Source organism: Pristiophorus japonicus, chromosome 14 (assembly GCF_044704955.1).
Source record: "Pristiophorus japonicus isolate sPriJap1 chromosome 14, sPriJap1.hap1, whole genome shotgun sequence".
In the NCBI taxonomy this organism is placed as follows: Eukaryota; Metazoa; Chordata; class Chondrichthyes; family Pristiophoridae; genus Pristiophorus; species Pristiophorus japonicus.
Window position 1 is genome coordinate 185,821,898 of NC_091990.1, and position 27,367 is coordinate 185,849,264.

The window sequence follows — 27,367 nt, forward strand, 5'->3', positions numbered from 1 at the left end:
CGGAGAAGTGGAGCTGAGTCCATGATCAAATCAGCCATGATCTTATTGAATGGCAGAGCAGGCTCGAGGGGCAGTATGGCCTACTCCTGCTCCGACTTCTTATGTTCTTATGATTACCCAAGACGACTGGAGGCCTGCTCTGCTGCACAGGCCTAGTGCGCACACATATCGCAGTGTGGCCTGGCCCTGCTGCCTCTGGGCCCTTACCTCTTCTGGCCCTGAATTCACGCCCCTCTCCTACATCGCTCTACATTCTCTCGCCGCTCTTTCGCCCCAACCTCGCCGCTCCTGCTGTACCTGCCCACGCTCCAATTACCGACCTGGACCTTGATAATGTCCCTCTTCGCTGCCGATTAGGTAAACATTTAAACCTCCACGCTTTGCGGTAGTCTCACAATGATAAATTGGGATTATGCTTATTGTGTCTGAAAACTTGCTGAAACACCAAACCAGTTGAACCAAACATCTCAATGTTCAATGGGAATATTTGAGAACTAAACAGGATGATACAAAGTAAGATTGAACATTCGAGGAGGCGGTTTGCAGCTTTAAAGCAGAAAATTATAATTTAATTTTTTTAAGCCGGTCACTTATTTAACCAGGAATCAATGTTCATATCAAGAAATATGATGCCATTATTTCAGATGAAACTTATATTTACATCGGTTGCATCTCCAGAGAGAGATCAAACAGATCGCACGCCAATGTCTGTCAAACTGTCCCACAAAATCAATACCCCTGATGATTGACGTTGCAATCCTATTTAAAGCCAGGCAGCCGGCTACCTCATTACACAGGTGAACTGGTAAATCATTTCATTGGCATTAAGCTAGTGTGTAGAATGAAAATGAAATGTGTTTCAGAAACTATTACGGCACACGTCAGAGTAAGAGGCTCGGTGATTCCCTTTGCATTGCTCTGACACATTCAGGAATTAATCATTTTATTTAATAAGCTGGTTACAAGAGCAAAATTCACTGCTCCTGAACGTCTTTCCCACAGCGTCACAAGATGCTGAAAGGCAAAGCTGCGGCTGGACCAGCAACATCGCGTCCTTCACACACCCGGGCAATAAGCTGCCTCTGCACAAACAGACTCTTCATCTCTTCCATATCTGTCCGAGACCTTCATCCTTGACAGAGGGTTGTCAATCCTTTAAACCCCACGTCTGTCCACAAAGATAATCAGTTCCAGGGAACCGTGGCATTAATAGTAATACCCCCAGTGACCATCGAATATAAAGCAATAGGAAGTCAACATGAAATCATTTTAGAAACAATTTGAAGATTTTGCAGACCCCATGAAACTTTCTCGCGGACTCTCGGTTGAGAACGCCTGGTATAGAACTCAAGCAGAATACACTATTACTCTACTCTATTCATGACTTTTAAAAAAACACGTAAATTATTATAGTTCAACAACAAACTTAAATTGACAGAGAAGAAAATCACAAAAGCAAATGCTGGCTTGTACCAAGCCTTACAATGTTACAACATTTAAGTGTTTCAAAGACTTCACTGTGATTTTAATCACTATTCTCTTGACAGAATCATTGTGAATTCAAATCAAAAGTAGTAAAAACAAGAATCTTGTTTTTGAGTATAATTGTCATTCCTGTAAAAGGTTAAGAGAAAGATATGGTGCATTAAGATATCTCTAGTCACCTCACAAAAGCACGATTGTCACTTCAATGTTTCTTGTTTGTTCATTCTTCTTTCACCCTCCTTTCCCATTCCTCTGCTTAAGAGGATCATCTATGCCGGAGTACAATTTCACAGCCTCACCAAAGTGGTCATTATTGAACAGTGAGCTACAGTGAATTATTCGACCAACACAACAAGCACAAGCTAGTCCTCAGTGGGCATCTCGAAGACATTAGCATTTCCAGCAGCAGTGTGATTTCCAGTCAATGTTTTCCTTCACTAGTTTAGGGACACCAAGACCACCTGTTATCCACTCTCTGTTATCCAGTAATCATCAGCTAACTCAGACCAGGTATCAAACCTAGGACCTAGTGAGCTACTGAAACCCTTGATGTTATGTTCCTTTACATTGCTGGTATTTCATTGGCCACTGTACCTTAAACGTCCACACAAATAACATTACATTAAATAGCAGCATTTACTTCCTTGGGGCATTCCTGATGCCAAATTGTAAAGCCCAATCTTCACGTCAACTGCATCTAGCAAGTCTCCTACTCGTGCCATCTATTGTGTCTCTGGCAAGGTCGTCGCTTTCAACTACACCTTTGGTGAAAAGATGTTTAGAGCCCAGAAGTCTGGGAACAGTCATCCTATACTTTTGGAAGAAATCCTGAGCTTTCCTGGTCTGATGAAACCTCTTCTATGGCCCCATGAGCAACAGTTACTCTACCTTGTCAGTCAAAATAATCTTTTCTGCCCATCCTAATGTTACAGAAAAGTTACCCTTTAAACAAAATAATGTAGGAAGCAACGTAGTCCCAATTAAAGTCTTCTCCTGCAAACAATGGAGTGTTGTTACAGGAAGTAATGGGGTGGTGGTGGAGGCATGTGGCAATGGCTGCTTTCTTTCATGGAGCTTTGCTGATCATCTTGATGTGGATGCTTGATTCTTGGGGGGACGCAACATTTTGTGCAAATCAGCTGTTTGTTATCTCAGGAGGACTTGGCTTCCAAAGTACTCTTTGCAGTGCATCTTCCAAATAGTTTGTTGGTTTTATTGGTGCTTCTCAGAGCTTCTTTAAAACTGGTTCCAATAAAGGATGTTCCCTGACATTGGCAACTGCATTAGTTTCTTTTGAAAACCAGGCAAAAATTCCAAAATTCTCAGCTCACGAAGCAGCACATGTCCCCATGTCTTTGCCCCCGTATCTAGGATCACAAATACCAACTGCTACGGCAATTTCACCACCAAGCCAATGTTTACCACATTAGTTTGTACTTCATTCTTTGATATAGCTGAAAACTGTACTAGCCAAATTGATTTGGATGGACTTTTTATTTTTATTGAGAAATCTAGGGACAAGTTATCAGCAAAGTTCAAGAAACAAATTGAAGAAATTACAAGGGAAATCGGAAAATAACAATTAAATAACACAAAGCTTGAGTTGGGTTTTAAAAGTCTATGTATTGTAGGACCAAGGAAACCTGAAAAAGGCAAGAACATCCACATTTTGAAGTCTTGGAGAAGAATGCATTATTGTATGGGAGTGCAACGAGTCTTAGAGCGACTTACCCAACAAGATGCTATACACATCTGGTGTATTCTCTACGTGAAGATTCCATTCCCATTGATCTAGTTGTTTAGATTTCTTTAGACCTGGAACTGGAGCTTTCCTGAATGCTCACTATTTCATCATCACTATTTCAGGGCCATCCTGCAATACTAAGTTAACCCCCGGCTTCTCTTCTCTTCACTACAAATCATCTTCTTAAACTCCTCTCCCCCACCTTCTCCACCCTTACTTCCAATAACAAGCACTAGAAGAGCATGAACTTCTTTGTCACAAAGATCAAGACCATCTATTCAGCTGCTTCTGCTGATTCCCACATTCCCTTTCCCACTCCCTATCGGGCCAAATTAACCCCACGGTACCCACTCCCCGCTCTAACCCTGAAATCGCATTAGTTTCTCTTCACATCGTGCCCTCTCCAAGCACATCTTGTCCATGAAACCCGCCTCCCGCTTCCTCGACCCTATTCGCACCAAACTGCTGAATACCCAACTTTCCTTCCTGGCCCTAATGTTAGCCGATATTGTTAACGGTTCCCTCTACCCAGATACTGTCATCCTCCCCTTCAAATCTGCTGTCATCACTCCTCTCCTCAAAAAAAAATCCTGGACCCCTGTCCTTGCAAACTACTGTCCCATCTCTCTTTCCTCTCCAAAGTCCTTTAACATATTGTCGCCTCCCAAGTCCGTGCTGACTCAAAAGAACATAAGAAATAGGAGCAGGATTAGGCAATTTGATCCCTCGAGCCTGCTCCGCCATTTAATAAAATCATGACTGATCTGATCATGGACTTGGTTCCAGTTCCCTGCCCACTCCCCATAACCTTTTATTCCCAAATCACTCAAAAATCTGTCTATCTCTGTCTTAAATATATTCAATGACCCAGCCTCCACAGCTCGCTGGGGCAGAGAATTCCACAGATTTACAATCTGCTGAGAAAATAAATTCCTCCTCATCTCAGTTTTAAATGGGCGGCTCCTTATTCTGAGACTATGCCCCCTAGTTTTAGTTTCCCCTATGAGTGGAACTATACTCTCTGCATCCACCTTGTCGAGCCCCCTCATTATCTTACAAGTTTCGATAAAATCACCTCTCATTTTTCTGAACTCCAATGTGTATAGACTCAACCTATCTTCATAAGTCAACCCCCTTATCTCCGGAATCAACCAAGTGAACCTTCTCTGAACAGCCTCCAATGCAAGTATATCCTTTCTTAAATACGGAGACCAAAACTGCACGCAGTACTCCAGGTGTGGCCTCACCAATATCCTGTGCAGTTGTAGCAAGACTTCTCTGCTTTTATACTCTATCCCCCTTGCAAAGAAGGCCAACATTCCATTTGCCTTCCTGATTACTTGCTGTACCTGCATACTAAGTTTGTGTGTTTCATGCACAAGGACCCCCAGGTCCCTCTGTACTGAAGCACTTTACAACTTTTCTCCATTTAAATTATAATCTGCTTTTCTATTTTTTCTGCCAAAGTGGATAACCTTACATTTTCCTACATTATACTCCATCTGCCAAATTTTTGCCCACTCACTTAGCCTGTCTATATCCTTTTGCAGATTTTTGTGTATCCTCCTTAATTTGCTTTCCCACCCATCTTTGTATCATCAGCAAACTTGGCTATTCATTCAAGTCATTAATATAGATTATAAATAGTTGAGGTCCCAGCACCGATCCCTGCGGCACCCCACTAGTCACTGTTTCCAACCGGAAAATGACCCATTTATCCCGATTCTCTGTTAGTTAGCCAATCCTCAATCCATGCTAATATATTACCCCCAACCCCGTGAACGTTTATCTTGTGCTGTAACCTTCTATGTGGCACCTTATCGAATGCCTTCTGGAAAACCACATTCCCAGGTTCCCCCTTATCCACCCTGCTCGTTACATCCTCAAAGAGCTCCAGCAAATTTGTCAAGCATGATTTCCCTTTCATAAAACCATGCTGACTCTGCTTGATTGAATTATGCGTTTCCAAATGTCCTGCCACTGCTTCCTTAATAATGGACACCAGCATTTTCCCCAACTACAGATGTTAGGCTAACTGGTCTATAGTTTCCTGCTTTTTGTCTGCCTCCCTTTTTAAATAAATAGGGGCGTTACATTTGCGGTTTTTCAATCCGCGAGGACCTCCCCAGAATCCAAGGAATTTTGGTAGATTACAACCAATGCATCCACTATCTCTGCAGCCACTTCTTTTAGGACCCTAGGATTTAAGCCATCAGATCCAAGGGACTTGTCTGCTTTTAGTACCATTATTTTACCGAGTACTACTTCATTAGTGATAGTGATTGTATTAAGTTCCTCCCTCCCTATAGCCCCTGGATTATCCCCTACTGGAATGTTTTTCATGTCTTCTATTGTGAAGACCGATACAAAATATTTGTTTAAAATCCCTGTTCCCCATTATTAATTCCCCAGTCTCATCCTCTAGGGGACCAACAGTTACTTTAGCCACTCTTTTCCTTTTTATGTACCTGTAGAAACTCTTGCTATCTATTTTTATATTTCGTGCTAGTTTACTTTCATAGTCTATCTTCCCTCTCTATCATTTTTCAGTTGTTCTTTGCTGGCTTTTAAAAGTTCCCCAATCCTCTGGCCTCCCACTAGTCTTGGCCACATTGTATGCCTTTGTTTTCAATTTGATACCATCCCTTATTTCCCTAGTTAGCCACAGAATGTTATCCCTTCTCTTACAGCCTTTCCTTCTCATTGGGTTATATTTTTGTTGAGAGTTATGAAATATCTCCTTAAATGTCTGCCACTGCTCATCAACTGTCCCATACTTTAGTCTATTTTCCAGTCCGCTTTAGCCAACTCTGCCTTCATACCTTTGTAGTCTCCTTTATTTAGCTTCGGACATTGGTTAGAGATCCAATTTTCTCACCCTCCAAGTGAGTTTGAAATTGAACCATTCCTAGAGGATCCTTTACTAGGAGATCATGCATTAATCCTGGCTCATTACACAGTACCAGATCTAAGATAGCCTGCTCCCTGGTTGGTTCCGCAACGTACTGTTCAAGGAAACTATCCTGGATACACTCTATGAACTCCTCAAAGCTACCCTGGCCAATTTGCTTTGTCTAATCAATGTGAAGGTTAAAATCGCTCGTGATTTTTGATGGTCCTTTTTTACAAGCCTCCATTATTTCTTGATTTATACTCCATTCAACAGCATAGGGCGCCTATAGACTACACCCACCAGTGACTTTTTCCCCTTATTATTCCTTATCTCCACCCAAACTGATTCAACATCTTGATTTTCTGAGCCAATATCGTTTCTCACTAACACTCTGATCTCATCTTTTATTAACAGTGCTACCCCTCCTCCTTTTCTTTTCTGTCTGTCCTTCCGAATTGTCAAATACCCCTGAATATTTAATTCCCAGCCTTGGTCGCCTTGCAACCACATCTCTGTAATGGCTATCAGATCATACCCATTTGTGCCGTCAACTCATCTATTTTGTTATGAATGCTGCGTGCATTCAGATAAAGAGCTTTTAAATTTGGTTTTTTTACCCTTTTTTCCTGCTTTGACCCCACTTTCTGATACACTTTCATGTTTAAAAATTCTGTCCCTTCCTGTAACACTCTGGTTTTCATTTCCCCCAGTGCTACCCTGCTCTATTGCCTTCTCCTTATTCTTTTGACTTTTTAAATTTTCACTCAGCTGTTATTTAGTTTAAAGCCCTCTCTACAGCCCTAGTTATTCGATTCACCAGGACCCGAGTCCCAGCACGGTCTAAGTGAAATCCGTCACAACAGAACAGTTCCCTCTTACCCCAGTACTGGTGTCAATGCCCCATGAACTAAAACCCATTCTCCCACACCAGTCTTTGAGCCACATGTTTAACTCTCTGATCAAATTTACCCTATACAAATTTGCTCATGGCTCAGGTAGAAATTATTACCTTTGTGGTCCTGCTCATACTCCATGGTTGAATCACTCCAATCGAGTTCTGCTTCTGCCACAGTACTGAAACGGCCTTTAAAGTCACTAATTACATCCTATGTGACTGTGACCATGGTAAACCATCCCTCCTCAACCTGTCTGCAGCCTTTGACGTGGTTGATCACACCATCCTTCGCCTCCATCATCCAGCTGAGTGGGACTGCCTTCGCCTGGTTTCAATCTTATCTATCCATTCCAAGTCAAAGAATCACCTTAAATGGCGTCTGTTCCTGCAGTTATCTCTGGAGTCCCCCACGGATCTGCCCTTAGCCCCCTCCTATTTCTCATGTACAAGCTGCCCCTCAGGGACATCATCCGTAAACACGTCAGGCTCCACAATTATGCTTATGATATCCAACTCTACCTCACCAGGGCCTCGCTCGAGCACTCCACTGTCTCCGATTTGTCACACTGTTTGTCCGACATCCAATACTAGATGAGCAGAAATTTCCTCCAGCTAAATATTGGGAAGACCAAAGCTATTGTCTTCAAAATGTCACAAACTGCGTTCCCTACCCTGGGACTCTATCCTTCTTCCTCGCAACTGTCTGAGGCTGAACCAGAACGTTTGCGTCATATTTGACCCTAAGATGACCTTCAGACAACAAATCTGCTCCATCACCAAGATCGCTTACTTCCACCTCCATAACATCACCGGGCTCCACCCTGACTCAGTGCATCTGCTGCTGAAACCTTCATCCATGCCTTTGTTACCTCTAGACTTAACTATTCCAATGCTTTCCTGGCTGGCATCCCATCTTTCACCCTACAACTTGAGCTGATCCAAAACTCTGCTGCCAGTATCCTAACTTTCACCAAGTTCCATTCGTCCATTGCTCGTGCTTGCTGATCTACACTGGCTCTCAGTTAAGCAACGCCTCAACTTTTAAATTCTCATCTGTGCTTTCAAATCATTCCATGGCCTCGCCCCTCCCCATCTCTGTAACCTCCTCCAGGCCTACAACCCTCCGAGATCTCAGCGCTTCTCCAATTCTGGCCTCTTGCCATCCCAGATATGAAAATCGCTCCACCACTGGCAGCTGTGCCTTCAGCTGCCTAGCCTCCAGGCTCCTGAATGCCTTTCCTAAACCTCTCCACCTCTCTAATCTGTCTCCTCCTTTAAGAGGCTCCTTAAAACCTACTTTTTTCCCCAAGCTTTTCGTCATCTGTCCCAATATTTCCCTATGTGGCGCAGTGTAAAATTTTGGTCTGATAATCACTCTTGTGAAACGCCTTGGGACATTTTACTATATTAAAAGTTGCTATATAAATACATTATTGTTTCATTGGGTTACGAACATGCCACATTTCATCTGAACATCTAAGACCTCAACACCTAGGTCATCTAGCCAGGAAGTACTGCAAATATTTCAAATAGACTTTTCCAGATAATCTTTATTGTAGTGCAGCCACAGAGTCATTAAAATCCCGTAAATAAGGATGCTATAGCTAGGTGCCTATATATCATCACAAGACATGTTGACTGGATCAATGCTTACTCTCTTATGTGGCTGAATCTCCAGTGAGTGAATTATTTTAACGTGAGGTGGCCGTTGCACCAGCTACCACACGGGCTTGACAGTGCAAGGTCTTGGCAAGGGGATCCAAGATCCAGAATCCAGACTCCGCAGCATGGGCCTAGTGCATACACTCAAACATACTCCTACTGTCCTCTTTCCTATAGGACCTCTCTCCCTGGGATTCATAGGACGCAGTGGGAAGCCTCACGACCTTGCTGTTGGCTCGTGCTGCTCCTTCCCTGGGCCCCAACCCCACTGCTGGTCCATGCTGTGTCGCTCCTCCAGGCCTCGCCGGCGCCGGCCCCACCCCACTCCCCTCCTCCCCTCCCCAGCCCCGTCCTCCACTCCAGAGTCCCGACCCCTCCGCTGGGCTCGACCATGCTCCAAGATACGCCACCAATCAGCCACCTGGATTCTGGTGACGTTGATTTTTGTTGCCTTCTTGGGACGGCTCATGCTTCTCCCTGCAGTGGTTAGCTCCTCCTTTTATCCCCAGTGTTGCTGCTCCGTTCCTACCCAGGTCGGGTTGGGTTGGTACTGACCTCGTCACCTTGTAAAGCTCAGTCAATTATAGCATTTAAGAGGGAATTAGATAAAACCTTGAAGGGCAGGGAATTGATATAAGATTAAGCACTGGCAGTTACAAATTACCTGAATGGCACTGACATGTCTTGAATTCTTAAAAAAAAATGTTTTAAAGCACACAATCAAGACATCCACAACCCAGATCATCAAGCCTTCCTGACTGAAGGGCAATTTAAAGATGGCAAGTGGGTTGAAAAGGCCTAAAAAGAACCTGAAGATTGCACAATCTAAATTGTTTTAAATCATCATATGGTTAAATTAGGTAGAATCATTACGTAATCCCTTTTCCTTACTAATTTATTTTACACAACCTCGAACGCATTGTTTCTGCAGTAATTTAGGATAGTAATGTCAGATTAAAGTTGCAATATAAAAAAGCTTGTACTACAGAATCAATTTACACTGAATCGCTTGTGGGCATGTTGACTAGATTCATCAATTTAGTTTAGGAAATGGAAATGTTGCAGTGGTTGCAGTGAAACAGAAACTATTCTGTTGGTGATGACAAGTTATTGAGACAGAGTATAGGGACAGCAATCTGCACCTAAAACAAGTGTTGAATATGGGAAAGTATTCATAAGTTTTCGAATGAGATCCTGCAGAATAGATGCTGTCATTAATCAGGTAATAAAAGAAAATAAACCTAAATCATCATCATTGCAAGTACAATAACACTCCTTTGTAAAACAGTCCTAAAAAATGAACATACAAGAACAGTCCTTGTAAGTCTCATTTGAAAAACAAAAGTAACCATATCACAGTACATTCAATCCTGGATTTAGGAGCAAGAAAGAGTTGGCCATACAGCTCCTCCACCCTGTTTCCCCCATTCAATTAGATCATGCTGATCTGTACCTTAACTCCACCCACCCACCCTGGCTCTGTAATCCAAAATACTCCTGCCTAACAAAAATCTATCGAGCAGTTTTGAAACTTTCAGTGTGTTAGGAAGTGCTTCCTGACAACACTCCTGAACGGCCGGTCTCTAATTTTAAGATATGCCTCCTTGTTTTGGACTAATCTATCAGAGGAAATAGTTTTCCTCCATCTACCCTATCTATCCCTTTTATCAGTTTAAACACCTCAATTAGATCACCCCTTAATCTTCTATACTCAAGGAATCACAAGCCTGTCCTCATAATTGAATCCTTTTCGCCCCAATATCATTCTGGTGAATTTGTAGGCCAATATATCCTTCCTGAGATCCGATGTACCCGTAATGGGGGGTCTAACCAGAGCTTTCTCCAACTTCCACCCATTTGTATTCCAGCCCTCTCGGGAAAAAGCCCAACATTCCATTAGACTTCTTCATTAGTTTTTGTACCTATCCACTAGATTTTAGTGATTTGCGTACTTGGACCCCTAAATCTCTGCTCCTCCACAATCCCTAGCGTCTGACCATTTAGAAAATACATACACATTATCCCTAATCTCCTACTTCCTAACCAACTCCCTACAGCATATGAATCACAGTGGAATAGAATACACGTGTGTGTGTAAACTAGCATAAACTACCTGCGTGTTGAAGGTAGTCATTTTATGTGGAGTGGGGGGGGGTTCTGTTGACTTTCCAAGGATGTCAAGCTACTTGATTGAGTTACAGATGTCATCATCATCATAGGCAGTCCCTCGGAGTCGAGGATGACTTGCTTCTACATTAGAAATGATTTCCCAGGTGACTGAAGAGTCCAATGCGGGACCAACAGTCTCTGTCACAGGTGGGGCAGACGGTGGTTGGGGGGGCCTGGGTTGCCACATGCTCCTTCCGCTGTCGACGCTTGGCTTCAGCTTGCTCTCGGCGAAGAGACTCGAGGTGTTCAGCACCTTCCCGGATGCTTTTCCTCCACTTTGGGTGGTCTTGGCCCAGGGATTCCCAGGTGTCGGTGGGGATGTTACATTTTTTCAAGGAGGCTTTGAGGGTGTCCTTGAAGCGTTTCCTCTGCCCACCTGGGGCTCGCTTGCCATGTCGGAGCTCCGAGTAGAGCGCTTGTTTTGGGAGTCTTGTGTCAGGCATGCGGACGATGTGGCCCGTCCAGCGGAGCTGATCGAGCGTGGTCAGTGCTTCGATGCTGGGGATATTGGCCTGAGTAAGGACACTGAGGTTGGTGTGCCTATCCTGCCAATGGATTTGCAAGATCTTGCAGAGGCAGCGTTCGGGTACTTCTCCAGTGTTTTGAGGTGCCTGCTGTACATAGTCCATGTCTCTGAGCTATATAGGAGGGTGGGTATCATCACTGCTCTGCAGACCACGAGCTTGGTGCCGGGTTTGAGGTCCTGGTCTTCAAACACTCTCTTTCTCAGGCGACCGAAGGCTGCACTGGCACACTGAAGGTGGTGTTGGACCTTGTCGTCGATGTCTGTCCTTGCTGACAGTAGGCTCCCGAGGTATGGAAAATGGTCCACGTTGTCCAAGGCCTCGTCGTGGATTTTGATAACCAGGGGGCAGTGTTGTGTGGCGGGGGCAGGTTGGTAGAGGACCTTTGTCCTACGGATGTTTAGTGTAAGGCATGTGCTCTCGTCGTCTGCATACTGTCGTTCGATGACGGAGGATGGGATGACCTTGGATCTTGCCTGGAGGCGGCGGAGGTTGAACAGTTTCCCGTTTGTTCTGTAATTTAGCTCCACTCCAGCGGGAAGCTCACGGAGGGTGAGATGGAGCATTGCAGCAAGGAAGGTTGAGAAGAGCGTTGGTGCGATGAAGCAGCCCTGCTTGATCCTGGTCCGGACGTGGATTGTGTCTGTGATGGATCCGTTGATCAGGATCATGGCTTGCACGTCATCATGGAGCAGGCAGAGAATGATAATAATCTTTTCAGGGCAGCCGAATCTGAGGAGGACACTCCATAATCCCTCACGGTTGACAGTGTTGAAGAGTTTTGTGAGGTCGAAGGCCATGTACAAGGGTTGGTGCTGTTCCCTGCATTTCTCTTGAATCTGCCGCGCGGTGAAGATCATGTCCATTGTGCCCTCTTCAGCCACAGGAAGGAGGTGATTGAGGAGGATTCTTGCGATGACTTTCCCTGTGGTCCACAGCAGGGAGATTGCTCTGTAGTTACCACAGTTGGATTTGTCACCTTTATTGAAGATGGTCACGATTACAGCAGCTGAGATCTCCTGGCATGATCTCCTCCTCCCAGATAAGAGAGATGAGGTCATGGATCCGCGCCAGTAGTGCTTCCCCGCCATATTTTAGTGTTTCGGCAGGGATTTCCATCTGCTCCTGATGACTTGTTGTTCAGTTGTTTGATGGCCTTTTCAACCTTGTGCCAGCCTGGGGTTGTGCTGAGATGGTGGCAGGTGGCATGTTGTGGGATGGAGTCGAGGACAATCATGTCAAAGACCGAGTCTCGGTTGAGGAGATCCTCCAAGTGCTCCTTTCAGCGGGCACTAACTGCCTCTCTGTCCTTGATGAGCAGCTTTCCATTCTTGGCCAGTAGTGGGGTAGTGCCTTGAGTGCTTGATTACGCTGAAGAATCCACGCACGTCGTGGTTGTCGGCTAGCTGCTGGATTTCTGGATGTCACTGAGCTACTTGATTGAGTTACAGCTTTGTAATTCACTACGATTGACGGCTAGCATTACCCACCTGTAGCTTCCACTGTAATGTATCATTAACTGCAATCAAATCCGGATATGCCTTCAAATGTCTGTAGCACAAACTATTATTACTGCTAATAAAAACTTAAACAGATTAGCCACAAATCATATTCAGATACTGTAACGTTAGACGGTACAGTAAACCAGCCCTTTGTCCTTCAGCTAAATATTTAATTTGTTCAGAGATTACTTGGATTTTGGAGAGATGATTGATGGTCTAAAACTTGACATACCCTTAAATTAATGTAATCATAATGATAAAGATTAACAAAATATGTAACTAAGATACCTGCACAAAAAGAACAGTCTGTTATCATAACAAGGACTGATAAAAAGCTGAAGCTTTTTCCAGCCTGCTTCTGCCAATATGACGGAGTAAATCCAATTACGAATTAAGCAACAAGGTTGTTAAGCCAATTGTAATAAAGTCGCAAATAAGCTGATTTCCATGCTGGGAGGAGATATGAAGCACAAAACATAGTGAAAAAGTGTCATTGCAAATTTCCTAAAAGTAGCTACAATTGATCGTCCAGTAGTGGAATTGAGATTACTTTGGATTTTTGGAATTGATTGTTTCGATATTTAATTACAGAAGTCATGGTACCAACAGACGATCCCAATAAGCACGCCTTGTGATCCAGTTCTATAGGTAAACAATCATTTTCAATAGGACCAATTTATTATCACAGATTTGCCCCAAAGTACAAATGCTGAAATGTCATAACTTGAATCATGTCCTATAATTTACACCATTCTTTTAAAATTTAAAATAGCTACTGGCACTGAAACTATGGCCTCGATATAAGCCCATCCCCTCTACTAACACCCACGGTCAGGAAAGAGTTAAAATGGAGGATCCTGTCCCCAACCTACCGTGCTCCTGGCTGCCGCAATATTAACTGTGCGAGTATCCGGGCCAACGAGTCTCCCTACGGAGAGGCAGGAGGCTCGTGGCTATATGGAACACGGAGTCCTATGGTGCAATTAGGACCCCAATGTTATTTTTAACTGCTGCTACACGGGAAAGATAGAGACCGGGAACATCTTTGGGGGTCCCTGGTGGGATTGGATTGGCACTGTTCAATGTGCCGGATGTAAAGGGGGCACAATGAGAAGACAGTTGCAACAGTTAACTTTTACTACATTGTCAGCTGTAATTTTGTCATCAGTGTTGTGTGTTCCTGCAAATCCCCTGGGAGGACAGACGCATCAACATTAGCGTCCTCGATCAGGCTAACATCCCCAGCACCGAAGCACTGACCACATTCAACCAGCTCCGTTGGGCAGGCCACATTGTTCGCATGCCTGACACAAGATTCTCAAAGCAAGTGCTCTGCTCAGAACTCCTACACGGCAAGTGAGCCCAAGGTGGGCAGAGGAAGCGTTTCAAGGACACCCTCAAAGCCTCTGATAAAATACAACATCCCCATCGACACCGAGGAGTCCCTGGCCAAAGACCGCTCTAAGTGGAGGAAATGCATCAGGGAGGGCGCTGAGCACCTCGAGTCTCATCGCCAAGAGCATGCAGAAAACAAGTGCAGGCAGTAGAAGGAGCGTGCGGCAAACCAGTCCCACCCACCCTTTCCTTCAACCACTATCTGTCCCACCTGTGACAGAGACTGTAATCCCATATTGGACTGTTCAGTCACCTAAGAACTCACTTTTAGAGTGGAAGCAAGTCTTCCTCGATTTCGAGGGACTGCCTATGATGTTGGTGTTTTTGGAATTTAACGACTTCTTCCTAAAAAGTTGGAAGAGGTCAGTGGCCCCACCTATGTGAGGAAGGCAAATAGCAACACAATATGGATAACGTCCTGGCCACCATAAACATCATGCTGGATGAGCGTTTGGGCAAGATGGAGAAATCATTGAAGGCCGATAAATCCCCAGGGCCTGATGGACTGCATCCCAGAGTACTTAAGGAGGTGGCCTTGGAAATAGTGGATGCATTGACAGTCATTTTCCAACATTCCATTGACTCTGGATCAGTTCCTATCGAGTGGTGGGTATCCAATGCAACCCCACTTTTTAAAAAAGGAGGGAGAGAGAAAACAGGGAATTACAGACCGGTCAGCCTGACATCGGTAATGGGTAAAATGATGGAATCAATTATTAAGGATGTCATAGCAGTGCATTTGGAAAGAGGTAATATGATAGGTCCAAGTCAGCATGGATTTGTGAAAGGGAAATCATGCTTGACAAATCTTCTGGAATTTTTTGAGGATGTTTCCAGTAGAGTGGACAAGGGAGAACCAGTTGATGTGGTATATTTGGACTTTCAGAAGGCTTTCGACAAGGTCCCACACAAGAGATTAATGTGCAAAGTTAAAGCACATGGGATTGGGGGTAGTGTGCTGACATGGATTGAGAACTGGTTGTCATCAGGAAGCAAAGAGCAGGAGTAAATGGGGACTTTTCAGAATGGCAGGCAGTGACTAGTGGGGTACCGCAAGGTTCTGTGCTGGGGCCCCAGCTGTTTACACTGTACATTAATGATTTAGACGAGGGGATTAAATGTAGTATCTCCAAATTTGCGGATGACACTAAGTTGGGTGGCAGTGTGAGCTGCAAGGAGGATTCTATGAGGCTGCAGAGCGACTTGGATAGGTTAGATAAGTGATGAGTGGGCAAATGCATGGCAGATGAAGTATAATGTGGATAAATGTGAGGTTATCCACTTTGATGGTAAAAACAGAGAGACAGACTATTATCTGAATGGTGACAGATTAGGAAAAGGGGAGGTGCAAAGAGACCTGGGTGTCATGGTACATCAGTCATTGAAGGTTGGCATGCAGGTACAGCAGGCGGTTAAGAAAGCAAATGGCATGTTGGCCTTCATAGCGAGGGGATTTGAGTACAAGGGCAGGGAGGTGTTGCTACAATTGTATAGGGCCTTGGTGAGGCCACACCTGGAGTATTGTGTACAGTTTTGGTCTCCTAACCTGAGGAAGGACATTCTTGCTATTGAGGGAGTGCAGTGAAGGTTCACCAGACTGATTCCCGGGATGGCGGGACTGACCTATCAAGAAAGACTGGATCAACTGGGCTTGTATTCACTGGAGTTCAGAAGAATGAGAGGGGACCTCAAAGAAACGTTTAAAATTCTGACGGGGTTAGACAGGTTAGATGCAGGAAGAATGTTCCCAATGTTGGGGAAGTCCAGAACCAGAGGACACAGTCTAAGGATAAGGGGGAAGCCATTTAGGACCGAGATGAGGAGGAATTTCTTCACCCAGAGAGTGGTGAACCTGTGGAATTCTCTACCACAGAAAGTTGTTGAGGCCAATTCACTAAATATATTCAAAAAGGAGTTAGATGAAGTCCTTACTACTAGGGGGATCAAGGGGTATGGCGAGAAAGCAGGAATGGGGTACTGAAGTTGCATGTTCAGCCATGAACTCATTGAATGGCGGTGCAGGCTAGAAGGGCCGAATGGCCTACTCCTGCACCTATTTTCTATGTTTCTATGTTTCTATTTCTTGGATGAATACAGATGAGTGGCTCCATCTCTGGCATGGTTGATGTGCTAGACCAACCATGTTGACCAGAGAGGGAAAGGTAGCAACGTGGCATCTGCAATGGAAATCATGTGACCCAAGGACCAAGCAACATGGGGAATAGCCCAGCTGGGTGCTCTGTCTAATACAGGGTCCATCACCCAAGTAACTAATTGCTCAGGGCAGGACAGTCTTGAGAATAGAATGTAGGCAGCTCTGAGGATAGCATATAAGAGCATAAGAACATAAAAATTAGGAACAGGAGTAGGCCATCTAGCCCCTCGAGCCTGCTCCGCCATTCAATAAGATCATGGCTGATCTGGTCGTGGACTCAGCTCCACTTACCCGCCCTCTCCCCGTAACCCTTAATTCCCTTATTGCTTAAAAATCTATCTATCTCTGACTTGAAAACATTCAATGAGCCAGCCTCAACTGCTTCCTTGGGCAGAGAATTCCACAGATTCACAACCCTCTGGGAGAAAAAGTTCTTTCTCAACTCAGTTTTAAATTGGCTCCTCCGTATTTTGAGGCTGTGCCCCCTAGTTCTAGTCTCCCCCACCAATGGAAACAACCTCTCTGCCTCTATCTTGTTTATCCCTTTCATTTTTTTAAATGTTTCTATAAGATCACCCCTCATCCTTCTGAACTCCAAGGAGTAAAGACCCAGTCTACACAATCTATCATCATAAGGTAACCCCCTCATTTCTCGAATCAGCCTAGTGAATCATCTCTGTACCCCTTCCAAAGCTAGTATATCCTTCCTTAAGTAAGGTGACCAAAACTGCACGCAGTACTCCAGGTGCGGCCTCACCAATACCCTACATAGCTGCAGCAACACCTCCCCGCCCCTGCAACCCATCCCCTTCGCAATGAAGGCCAACATTCCATCTGCCCTCCTGATTACCTGCTGCACCTGCAAACTAACCCTTTGGGAGAGTTTCATGCACAAGGATTCCGCGAGAGGTGGGCACCGGAGGGACTGGAGTGCATCATCACGCCCGGCAACCAAATTTTAATTTGATTTTACGTTTTAAAGCTTAATTTGTTTTAATTGCCGGTGCTTTTAGTGTCCCCCTCCCCTTTTATAGGGGGCACTTGGAAAAATGTGATCTTAGCGCCCAAAAAAAAAACCAAAAAAAAGAAAGAAAAAAAAAACACAAAAAAAGGAAAAACAAAAAGGGGCCTTGAAAATGTCTGCTGTGTCACCCAGGCGGGTGGCACGGTTTAATGTTTGTTTTTTTTTTCAGGTAAACTCAAAAGAGTTTCATGCACAAGGACCAAAAAGAGTTTCATGCACCAAAAAGAGTTTCATGCACAAGGACTCCCAGGTCCCTCTGCACCATAGCATGTTGTAATTTCTCCCCATTCAAATAATATTCCCTTTTACTGTTTATTTTTCCCAAGGTGGATGACCTCACACCCTCCGACACCGTATTCCATCCGCCAAACCCGAGCCCACTCGCTCAACCTATCCAAATCTCCCTGCAGCCTCTCTGAGTCCCCCACACAACCCGCCTTCCCACTAATCCTAGTGTCATCTGCAAATTTTGTTGCACCACACTCTGTCCCCTCCTCCAGATCATCCATGCACACCGCAAACAGTTGTGGTCCCAGCACTGATCCCCGCGGCACACCACCAACCACTGATTTCCAACCGGAAAAGGACCCATTTATCCCGACTCTCCGCTCCATGAACAAATGCTCACCAGCAGTGACCGAAATAGGTATCATCAGGTATAGGATATCGGAATGCCAGCCAGAAGCCCATCTTTCATATCAGAATAGTGCATGAGAACATGTCATAACATTTCCCCTTCAATCCTGCACAACGACTGTCTGAAGCCTGCTTTCCTTTACTGCTACACTAATCGAGTACAACCGATCCCTCCACCATGCCACGTGAACTAACTGAAGATCCTAACTTGGACAAGCTAGCTTCGACCAGTATGGGAGCAGAGAAGGCACAACCGCAGGCACATAGAGACTTTGCACCAGTGATTTACAATTACTCAGTTTTGAGCCCTGACTGAGTGCACCCTCCCTTGACGAAGTGTACTGACGCTTTTAATAGTAGCCGGGACTTCCACTGGCATTATGCGGATGGGGTGGGGGGGGGGCACCGGCAGACCCATCACTTGACCAGAAAATCCGGAGGCCTTATGTAAGTGAGGCCTGGCCATTAAAATCAGCCAGGCCGGCACAGTCCCCAAATTTGTAGACTCATCGCCCGCTTCGGTCATCATACACTCTGTTCCCGTCCTTCACTTAAAATCAAGGCCAATATGTCTATTGTAATATGCGGTTTGTGACTTTGCTGAAGTAGTGCACACAGAGCTTTGACACAACACATTAATAGCACCTGACGAGTTTCAAACCCCATGGTATTTCAAAATATTACTTAAAGGCAACCTGGGAAGAGATGTTTTGTGTAACATTCCCTCTATAATGAGGTGCTCATTGCATGTCTCCATGCTGCCTCTAATTGACCGTTTTAAATCAAAGCACAGCATCAAGGAACAATTAAAATACATTGGTACGTATATAGGTATCTTCCTTAACATTAGGATTACGCTCAGTAGAATAATTCATGTTGCTTTAGTGCTGCATAATGTGAATTCTCAAAGATTTATGATACCCTGATATCAATGTTATAAAATCTGAGTACATTATGTGTATTTATAATACAGGATATTTACCATTTTGGCTAAAAAAGTTTACAAATTTGCTATTTTAAAATCTGAAATCAAAAAGTGTGGTCCAATTCTGCCTGTTTACCTTCCTGCCATCTCAGGACATACCCAAATCCTCTCCCTCCAGAAGTGCATTTACAATAGCTGCTTCATTAATCTATTTATACTATTCACTTTAATGCCTTTCCTGGTAACTTATTCCACAAGTCCATTACCTTTTGGGGAAGAGAATTGTATTTGACATTCCTTTCTACTTATATTCTCTGGTACTATAACCATTTAATACAACAGACAAGTTCTATGGATTTAATTTGTCAATCTCCTTGGGTCTCCTCAAAATATCCTCTTTTCCAAAATAAGCCCGACTTGCTGGACCTGCCCTTCCAACTCACATTCATTTACAAAGAGACCTCTTGGCGATTTAGGAAAAAAGGCCAGCAGAACGTTTACACCATGAGGGCAACTGAAGCAGATAGTGTAAATGGGTTCAAGAGACAATTGATGCATTTCTGGGGAAGAGATTGGACAGATCATTTTGAGAAAGCAGGCAGGTAGCATTGAACAGTGAAAATAGAATGGGCTTGTTGGAACCCAATGGCCTTTTCTTAAAAATGGTAATATTCTTGTATTGATTCCTTAGGTCTGTATTCGCTCAAGATCAGTAATATTTGTTTTACATAAGAACGTAGGAAATAGAAACGGGAGTAGGCCATTTTGCCCCTCGAGCCTGCTCCGCCATTTAATAAGATGATGACTGATCTGATCATGGACTCAGCTCCACTTCCCTGCCCGCTCCCCATAACCCTTCACTCCCTTATCGTTCAAAAATCTGTCTATCTCCATCTTAAATATATTCAATGACCCAGCTTCCACAGCTCTCTGGGCAGAGAATTCCACAGATTTACAACCCTCAGAGAAGAAATGGGTGACCCCCTTATTCATAAACTATGCCCCCTAGTTCTAGATTCCCCAGAAGTGGAAACATCCTCTCTGCATCTACCTCATCGAGCCCCTCAGTATCTTATGTTTCAACAAGATCACCTCTCATTCTTCTGAACTCCAATGAGTATAGGCCTAACCTGCTCAACCTTTCTTCATAAGTCAACCCCTTCATCTCAGGAATCAACCAAGTGAACCTTCTCTGAATTACCTCCAATGCAAGTATATCCCTCCTTAAATAAGAAGACCAAAACTGTACTCAAAACTCTAGGTGTGGTCTCACCAATACCCTGTACTGTTGTAGCAGGATTTCTCTGCTTTTACACTCCATCCACTTTGCAATAAAGGCCAACATTCCAATTGCCTTCCTAATTACTGGCTGTACCTGCATACTAACCTTTTGTGTTTCATGCTCAAGGACCCCCAGGTCTCTCTGTACTGCAGCATTTTCTAATTTCTCTCAAGTTAAATAATAATTAGCTTTTTCATTTTTCCTGCCAAAGTGGATAACCTCACACTTTTCCACACTATACTATTGTGAATTGTTGTTCAAACCAGCACCATATTCAACACTGTTAGTCATATTTAGTTTGTAGTCTAGTCCTCTACAATACAACAGATTAGTTGTAATAAATTATACATTCCTGTCTGGAGTCAAAATAAAACGGGAAAGGTGGCTCAACCGTGGCTAACAAAGGAAATTAAGGATAGTGTCAAATCCAAGGAAGAGGCATACAAATTAGCCAGAAAAAGCAGCAAACCGGAGGGCTGGGAGAAATTTAGGATTCAGCAGAGGAGGACAAAGGGTTTAATTAAGAGGGCGCAAATAGAGTACGAGAGGAAGCTTGCTGGGAACATAAAAACTGACTGTAAAAGCTTCTATAGATATGTGAAGAGAAAAAGATTAGTGAAGACAAACGTAGGGCCCTTGCAGTCGGATTCGGGTGAATTTATAACAGGGAACAAAGAAATGGCAGACCAACTGAACAAGTACTTTGATTCTGTCTTCACAAAGGAAGACACAAATAACCTTCCCGATGTACTAGGGGACCAAGGGTCTAGTGAGAAGGAGGAATTGAAGGATATCCTTATTAGGCGGGAAATTGTGTTAGGGAAATTGATGGGATTGAAGGCCGATAAATCCCCAGGGCCTGATAGTCTACATCCCAGAGTACTTAAGGAAGTGGTCCTAGAAATAGTGGATGCATTGGTGATAATTTTCCAGCAGTCTATTTACTCTGGATCAGTTCCCATAGACTGGAGGGTTGCTAATGTAACACCACTTTTTAAAAAAGGGAGAGAGAAAATGGGTAATTATAGACCGGTTAGCCTGACATCAGTAGTGGGGAAAATGTTGGAATCAATCATTAAGGATGAAATAGCAGCGCACTTGGAAAGCAGTGACAGGATCAGTCCAAGTCAGCATGGATTTATGAAAGGGAAATCATGCTTGACAAATCTTCTGGAATTTTTTGAGGATGTAACTAGTAGAGTGGACAAGGGAGAATCAGTGGATGTGGTGTATTTGGACTTTCAAAAGACCTTTGACAAGGTCCCACATAAGAGATTGGTGTGCAAAATCAAAGCACATGGTATTGGGGGTAATGTACTGGTGTGGATAGAGAATTAGTTGGCAGACAGGAAGCAGAGAGTCGGGATAAACGGGTACTTTTCGGAATGGGAGGCAGTGACTAGTGGAGTGCCGCAGGGCTCAGTGCTGGGACCCCAGCTTTTTACAATATATATTAATGACTTAAATGATGGAATTGAGTGTAATATCTCCAAGTTTGCAGATGATACTAAACTGGGTGGCGGTGTGAGCTGTGAGGAGGACGCTAAGAGGCTGCAGGGTGACTTGGACAGGTTAGGCAAATGGCCAAATACATGGCAGATGCAGTATAATGTGGATAAATGTGAGGTTATCCACTTTGGGGGCAAAAACATGAAGGCAGAATATTATCTGAATGGCGGTAGATTAGGAAAAGGGGAGGTGCAACGAGACCTGGGTGTCATGGTACATCAGTCATTGAAGTTTGGCATGCAGGTACAGCAGACGGTGAAGAATGCAAATGGTATGTTGGCCTTCATAGCTAGGGGATTTGAGTATAGGAGCAGGGAGGTCTTACTGCAGTTGTACAGGGCCTTGGTGAGGCCTCACCTGGAATATTGTGTTCAGTTTTGGTCTCCTAACCTGAGGAAGGACGTTCTTGCTATTGAAGGAGTGCAGCGAAGGTTCACCAGACTGATTCCAGGGATGGCAGGACTGACATATGAGGACCAACTGGGCCTTTATACACTGGAGTTTAGAAGGATGAGAGGGAATCTCATAGAAACATATAAAATTCTGACGGGACTGGACAAGTTAGATGCGGGAAGAATGTTCTCGATGTTGGGGAAGTCCAGAACCAGGGGACACAGTCTAAGGATAAGGGGTAAGCCATTTAGGACTGAGATGAGAAACTTCTTCACTCAGAGAGTTGTCAACCTGTGGAATTCCCTGCCGCAGAGAGTTGTTGATGCCAGTTCATTGGATATATTCAAGAGGGAGTTAGATATAGCCCTTACGGCTGAAGGGATCAAAGGGTATGGAGAGAAAGCAGGAAAGGGGTACTGAGGGAATGATCAGCCATGATCTTATTGAATGGTGGTGCAGGCTCGAAGGGCCGAATGGCCTACTCCTGCACCTATTTTCTATGTTTCTATGTTTCTACAAGGACTGGGCTGTCAGTTTCATAGTTTTATCCTCAATAATTAGGATTATCCTGGTACGTTAACCTCTTTTTCTTTTAAAAAGGTGTCTTTACTGTTTCATTTCAAACATACTGCTTGTTTTGACTCGTTGCTCGAATACTCGTTATAGTCGTATCTGTTTATTTGAAACACATTTAATTTCAATTCCTTTATTGCACACTATTTTTATAGTCCTATTTTTTCTTCTATACTTGCAATTGTGAAAGTTTTATTTTATTGCAATCCTCAAATGCATCAAATGTGGCATGTAGAAATCACGTTTTAAAAAGACTCAACTTTGATGCCGAGGCATCTTAAAGAATCGGGAAAAAATGAGAACCGGGATAGGAAACGGAAGCATGAAAGTAAGATGACCGATGTTGATGAAGCACTGTTTAGGAGGTTTAATCATAAGAGAGCTCAAAAAGTCCCACTGAACAGTTGCCTGTTGACAGCGAAAGCTGATGAGTTAACTAAACTACTCGATAAGGAAAGCTTTGGCGCATCAAATGGATTCCAGTTCGCTGGAAAGCAAGATACAGCCTTGTTTAAAATAATGTGCAGTGAAAAAGTAAACAGTGACATATCCACTCTTGATGCATGGACTGGAGAAGTGTTGCGGCGTTTGTTAGCAGAGTGTCCACCCAGCTGCATTTACAATTGCTACGATACCAGACTGTTCCTTCGTGCCCTACCTGATCAAAGCTACAAGTAAAAGGAGAGATGGTGAGCAGTGACAAAATCTGAAAATGTTGTGTGCCAAACAAATGGGTGTGAAATCTCACAATGTACCTCTATAAAATCATCTTTCAGACATCACCTTTCCAGGTTTCTCCAAACCTTCCTCAGTCTCCCTTGTATCTCGGTGATCCAAAATAGTCCCAATGCTCAAGGTGCGTGAGACATGACTACACAGTTTGCTCACAACTTCCTTTGACTTGTATTCTACTATTATGGAAACGTAATTCAACATTTAACTGTCTTTCCTGATTGCAACTCTGCATTGGTTAGACATTCTATTAAGACTCCTAGGTTTCTTTCAGTTTCCTTCTTTTTCAAATCATTGATGGAATACCCGTGTTGCTTTTTCCTGCAGTACTTTACATTTGTCCGCATTATATTTCATCTGTTAATGTTCTGCCCACATTTAGGTGATTTAGGTGGGGCAATGGTTCAGAGAAGGCAGTTGGTCATGTAAGTGGGCTGTAAAATGGCAGATGAAATTTAATTGGGCTTCTGCAAAGTACTACACATAGATAGAAAAAATGGGTGACGTGTACTCCATCAATGGTGTTGAAATAGTTACGGATGGAGCCTTCTGTCTGAGGTGGAACCAGAATGTTCGCAACCCTGGTGTCATATTTGACCCTGAAATGAGTTTTCGATCACATATCCGCAGCATAACTAAGACCGCCTATTTCCACCTCCGGTGACATCACCGTCTCCGCCCCTGCCTCAGCTCATCCGCTGCTGAAGCCCTCATCCGTGCCTTTGTTACTTCTAGACTTGACTATTCCAACACACTCCTGCTGGCCTCCCACATTCCACCCAATGTAAACTAGAGGTGATCCAAAGCTCGGCTGCCCGTGTCCTAACTCGCCCCAAGTCTCACTCATCCATCACCCCTGTGCTCACTGACCTACATTGGCTTCTGGTTAAGCAACACCTCAATTTCAAAATTCCCATCCTTTTTTTCAAATCCCTCCATGGTCTCACCTCTCCCTATCTCGGTAATCTCCTCCAGCCGCCCCCCCCCCCCAGGTCCACTTCTCCCTCTCCCACCCAGAGATGTCGGCGCTCCTCTAATTCTGCTCTCGAGTATCACTGATCATAATCGCTCAACCATTGGTGGCCGTGCCTTCTGTTGCCTGGGCCCCAAGCTCTGGAACTTCCTGCCTGAACTTTTCCGTGTCCCGACCTCTTTTTCCTCCTTCAAATCACTCCTGAAAACATACCTCTTTGACCGAAGCTTTTGGTCACCTGCGCTAATTTCTACTTATGCAGCTCAGTGTCAAATTCTTTATCTCATAATACTCCTGTGAAGCACCTTGGGACATTTCACTACGTTAAAGGTGCTATATAAATACAAGTTGTTGTTGTTGTTGAAAGACACTCAGGCGTCTTAGCAGATGTGATGCTTAATGTCCAATCAATGCACAGCAGCAATCAACAATATGACCAATACAGTAGTGTTACAGAAAATCATGGTCAAACTGTACACTGCTCTACTTCAGACCACATCACGAGCACTGTGTCTAATTCTATCCATCAAGACACAGAAGAGACAGTCAAGGCTTGGTGGCAGTGCAGAGAATGGCCATCACACTAATCCCCAGTGCTGGAGATCCGAGTAATGAAGAAAAACTGAACAAACTTTAGCTTTACAACTTTGAAAGGAGACTACTGAGAGGTGACCTTAAACAAAGTGGAAAAGAAATCCAGAAAATTACTTTAAATTGCAAAAGTGAGACAAGGAGACACAAGTTTAAACTAGCAAAAGGAGACTGAGAACTAATATAAAAAGGATTTTTGTCATGCAAAGAGTGATCAATATATGCAATGGACTACCAAGTAGAGTAGTGGAAGTGAAAATCCTAAAACCATTTTCGAAACAATTGGATGCAGCAGTGGGTCTTCCTGAATGGAGGAACCCAGATTGTCAAATGGCCTTCGGCAGCCTTAAATTGCTTGTCATCTCTATATTACCTAAAATTCTTTCTAAGGTTTTCTTTTGCAACAGATGTTAAACTATATAGTTTCCAGGTATGTAGTGTAACCATTGTTTTCAAATAAGTTAGCCACTTTGCAATCTTCAAGAGTCCCTCCTAAATTTAGTGGACTTACAAAAACACAAGTTCAAATGTCACCTAATTCCAGTCCCCATTTCCTTTAAGATTCTTGGGTACATGTTGGCGAAATACTTTGTCTATTTGAAGAGTATATACCTTTTCATAACAATACATATGCTGTCCATCTCATCAATCTCTGCATTCCTGGGAATTTGATGCCTGCAGTTTTCTCTCTTGTTCCTCAATAAATGCACCCTTCACTTTTAGCACACTACTTAATTTATTATTAGTTCCCCAGCCACCACACTCCTGCCCTTTGAATTCTGTTCCAAAACGTTTCTGTGTCTCAACCTATCTCTCTCTGCCTTTAAAAGCATATTTTAGACCTAGCTATTTGACTGCATATGTTCCCCTAAACCTCGCTTCTTGCTCAAGAGTTCAAGCTTCAATTTTACCCTTAGCTTCACATCCTCCACTGTGTGTAACCTTCACACTAAAAACAGAATTCTTGGCAGAGACCTCGCCTTGCTGGTCATCCTCAGATTTGTGCTTCCCAGCCCATACCTTCAACGTATTTATGATGGTGCAAGTGCCCCTCTCTCCTGCCCCACTTTCCCCCCACCATCTCCTGCCCCCTTTCACTCCTCTCCAACCTGCCTTTTCCCCCACTCACCCACACCCACCATCTGCTGCACCTACTTTCCGTCTTCCCCTGCACCCCCCATGTCCTATCCACACTTCCCCTCTCTCCTGTCCCCACTTTTGCCCCCTCATCCGCTGCCCCATCTTTCACGCAACTTCTCCTGCCTCCATTCCCCCCCTTCATCTCCTGCCTCGACTTTTGCCCCCACATCTCGTGCCTCCACTTACCCGACCCCACTTTCTTCCTCTCTCTTACCCCCCTTCTCCTGCCCACACTTTCTCCCTCTGTCCTGCCCCTGCTCCCACTTGCTGGCTCCTGCCCTTCCCCCCCACTTGCCCCTTTCCCCCCTCCCCCCACTCCTCTCCCGGGCCCCGCCCCCTCGCCGCTGCCATGGTAACGGAGCTCACATTTGAACGGCTCGGCGGGGGAAGCATTCGCTCCAAAGACCGGGGCCTGGGTCTGCCGCGCGGGGTGTGAGGCCGGGGCCGGGGCCGGGGCCGGGGCCTGGGCCTGGGCACTCACGCTGCTCCGGGCCGCTCCTCTCCCCCCGCTGCCTCCGGGACACTTGGCCAGAACCTTTCCGCGTGGAGCCGGAGCCGCCGGTACGGCACGCCCCGAGGCTCAGGCTCAGGGACCGCGCCGCAGCTCGAAACCCCGGGAATGCTGCGTGCCCCCGGGCCCGGCCCCCGGCCCCGGCCCCGGCCCGGCCCCTCACTCCCCGGCCCCGGCCCCCCGGGCCCGGCCCCCCGCCCCCCGGGCCCGGCCCGGCCCCTCACCCCCCGGCCCCTCACCCCCCGGCCCCCCGGCCCCTCACCACACTCGGCTCCGGCGATGTGAAGGGATGAGGCCGGTTGCTAACTAATACACTTCTGTTTATTTGGTTACCTTTTTAAAACCAAAATGAATCCGCCGAGTGAGAGTTCACTGGTCGTCTCCTGTTTTGGAACAAATTTAATCAAATCATTTGGGTACAGTATCTATTGATTTATTTTGAAATATTATCACAATTGCTTTTTGCTTGTGTTTAAGTTTCTGCATTTGCTCTGTATTCTTCTCCGGCTTTGAAATATGTTTATTGTTCTCCTGGTATTAATCACAGTGCAAGAAAAATGCAGGTAACAGCACCGACCCTTGTACATGGCCGCCTTTGACCTTTGACCACTGTCAACCGCGAGGGTCTATGCAGCATCCTCCTCCGTTTTGGCT

The 27,367-nt window shown here is 44.7% G+C and overlaps 1 protein-coding gene across 10 annotated transcripts in view; it reads right to left on the reverse strand.

The window, feature by feature from the left end:
* The window catches only part of stk33 (serine/threonine kinase 33), a 220,948-nt gene extending 193,851 nt beyond the window's left edge, over window positions 1-27,097 (reverse strand). For 6 of the 10 annotated variants that reach the window (XM_070899951.1, XM_070899940.1, XM_070899948.1 and 3 more), the window contains exon 1: window positions 25,675-26,127. The gene's annotated coding sequence lies outside the window, so the exon portion shown is untranslated. Of the gene's footprint in view, window positions 1-3,216; window positions 3,265-25,674; window positions 26,128-26,568; window positions 26,769-27,046 lie in introns of those variants that run through there. The other 4 variants (XM_070899944.1, XM_070899943.1, XM_070899941.1 and 1 more) reach the window with 4 other exon arrangements.
* Between the last annotated feature and the right edge of the window lie 270 nt (window positions 27,098-27,367).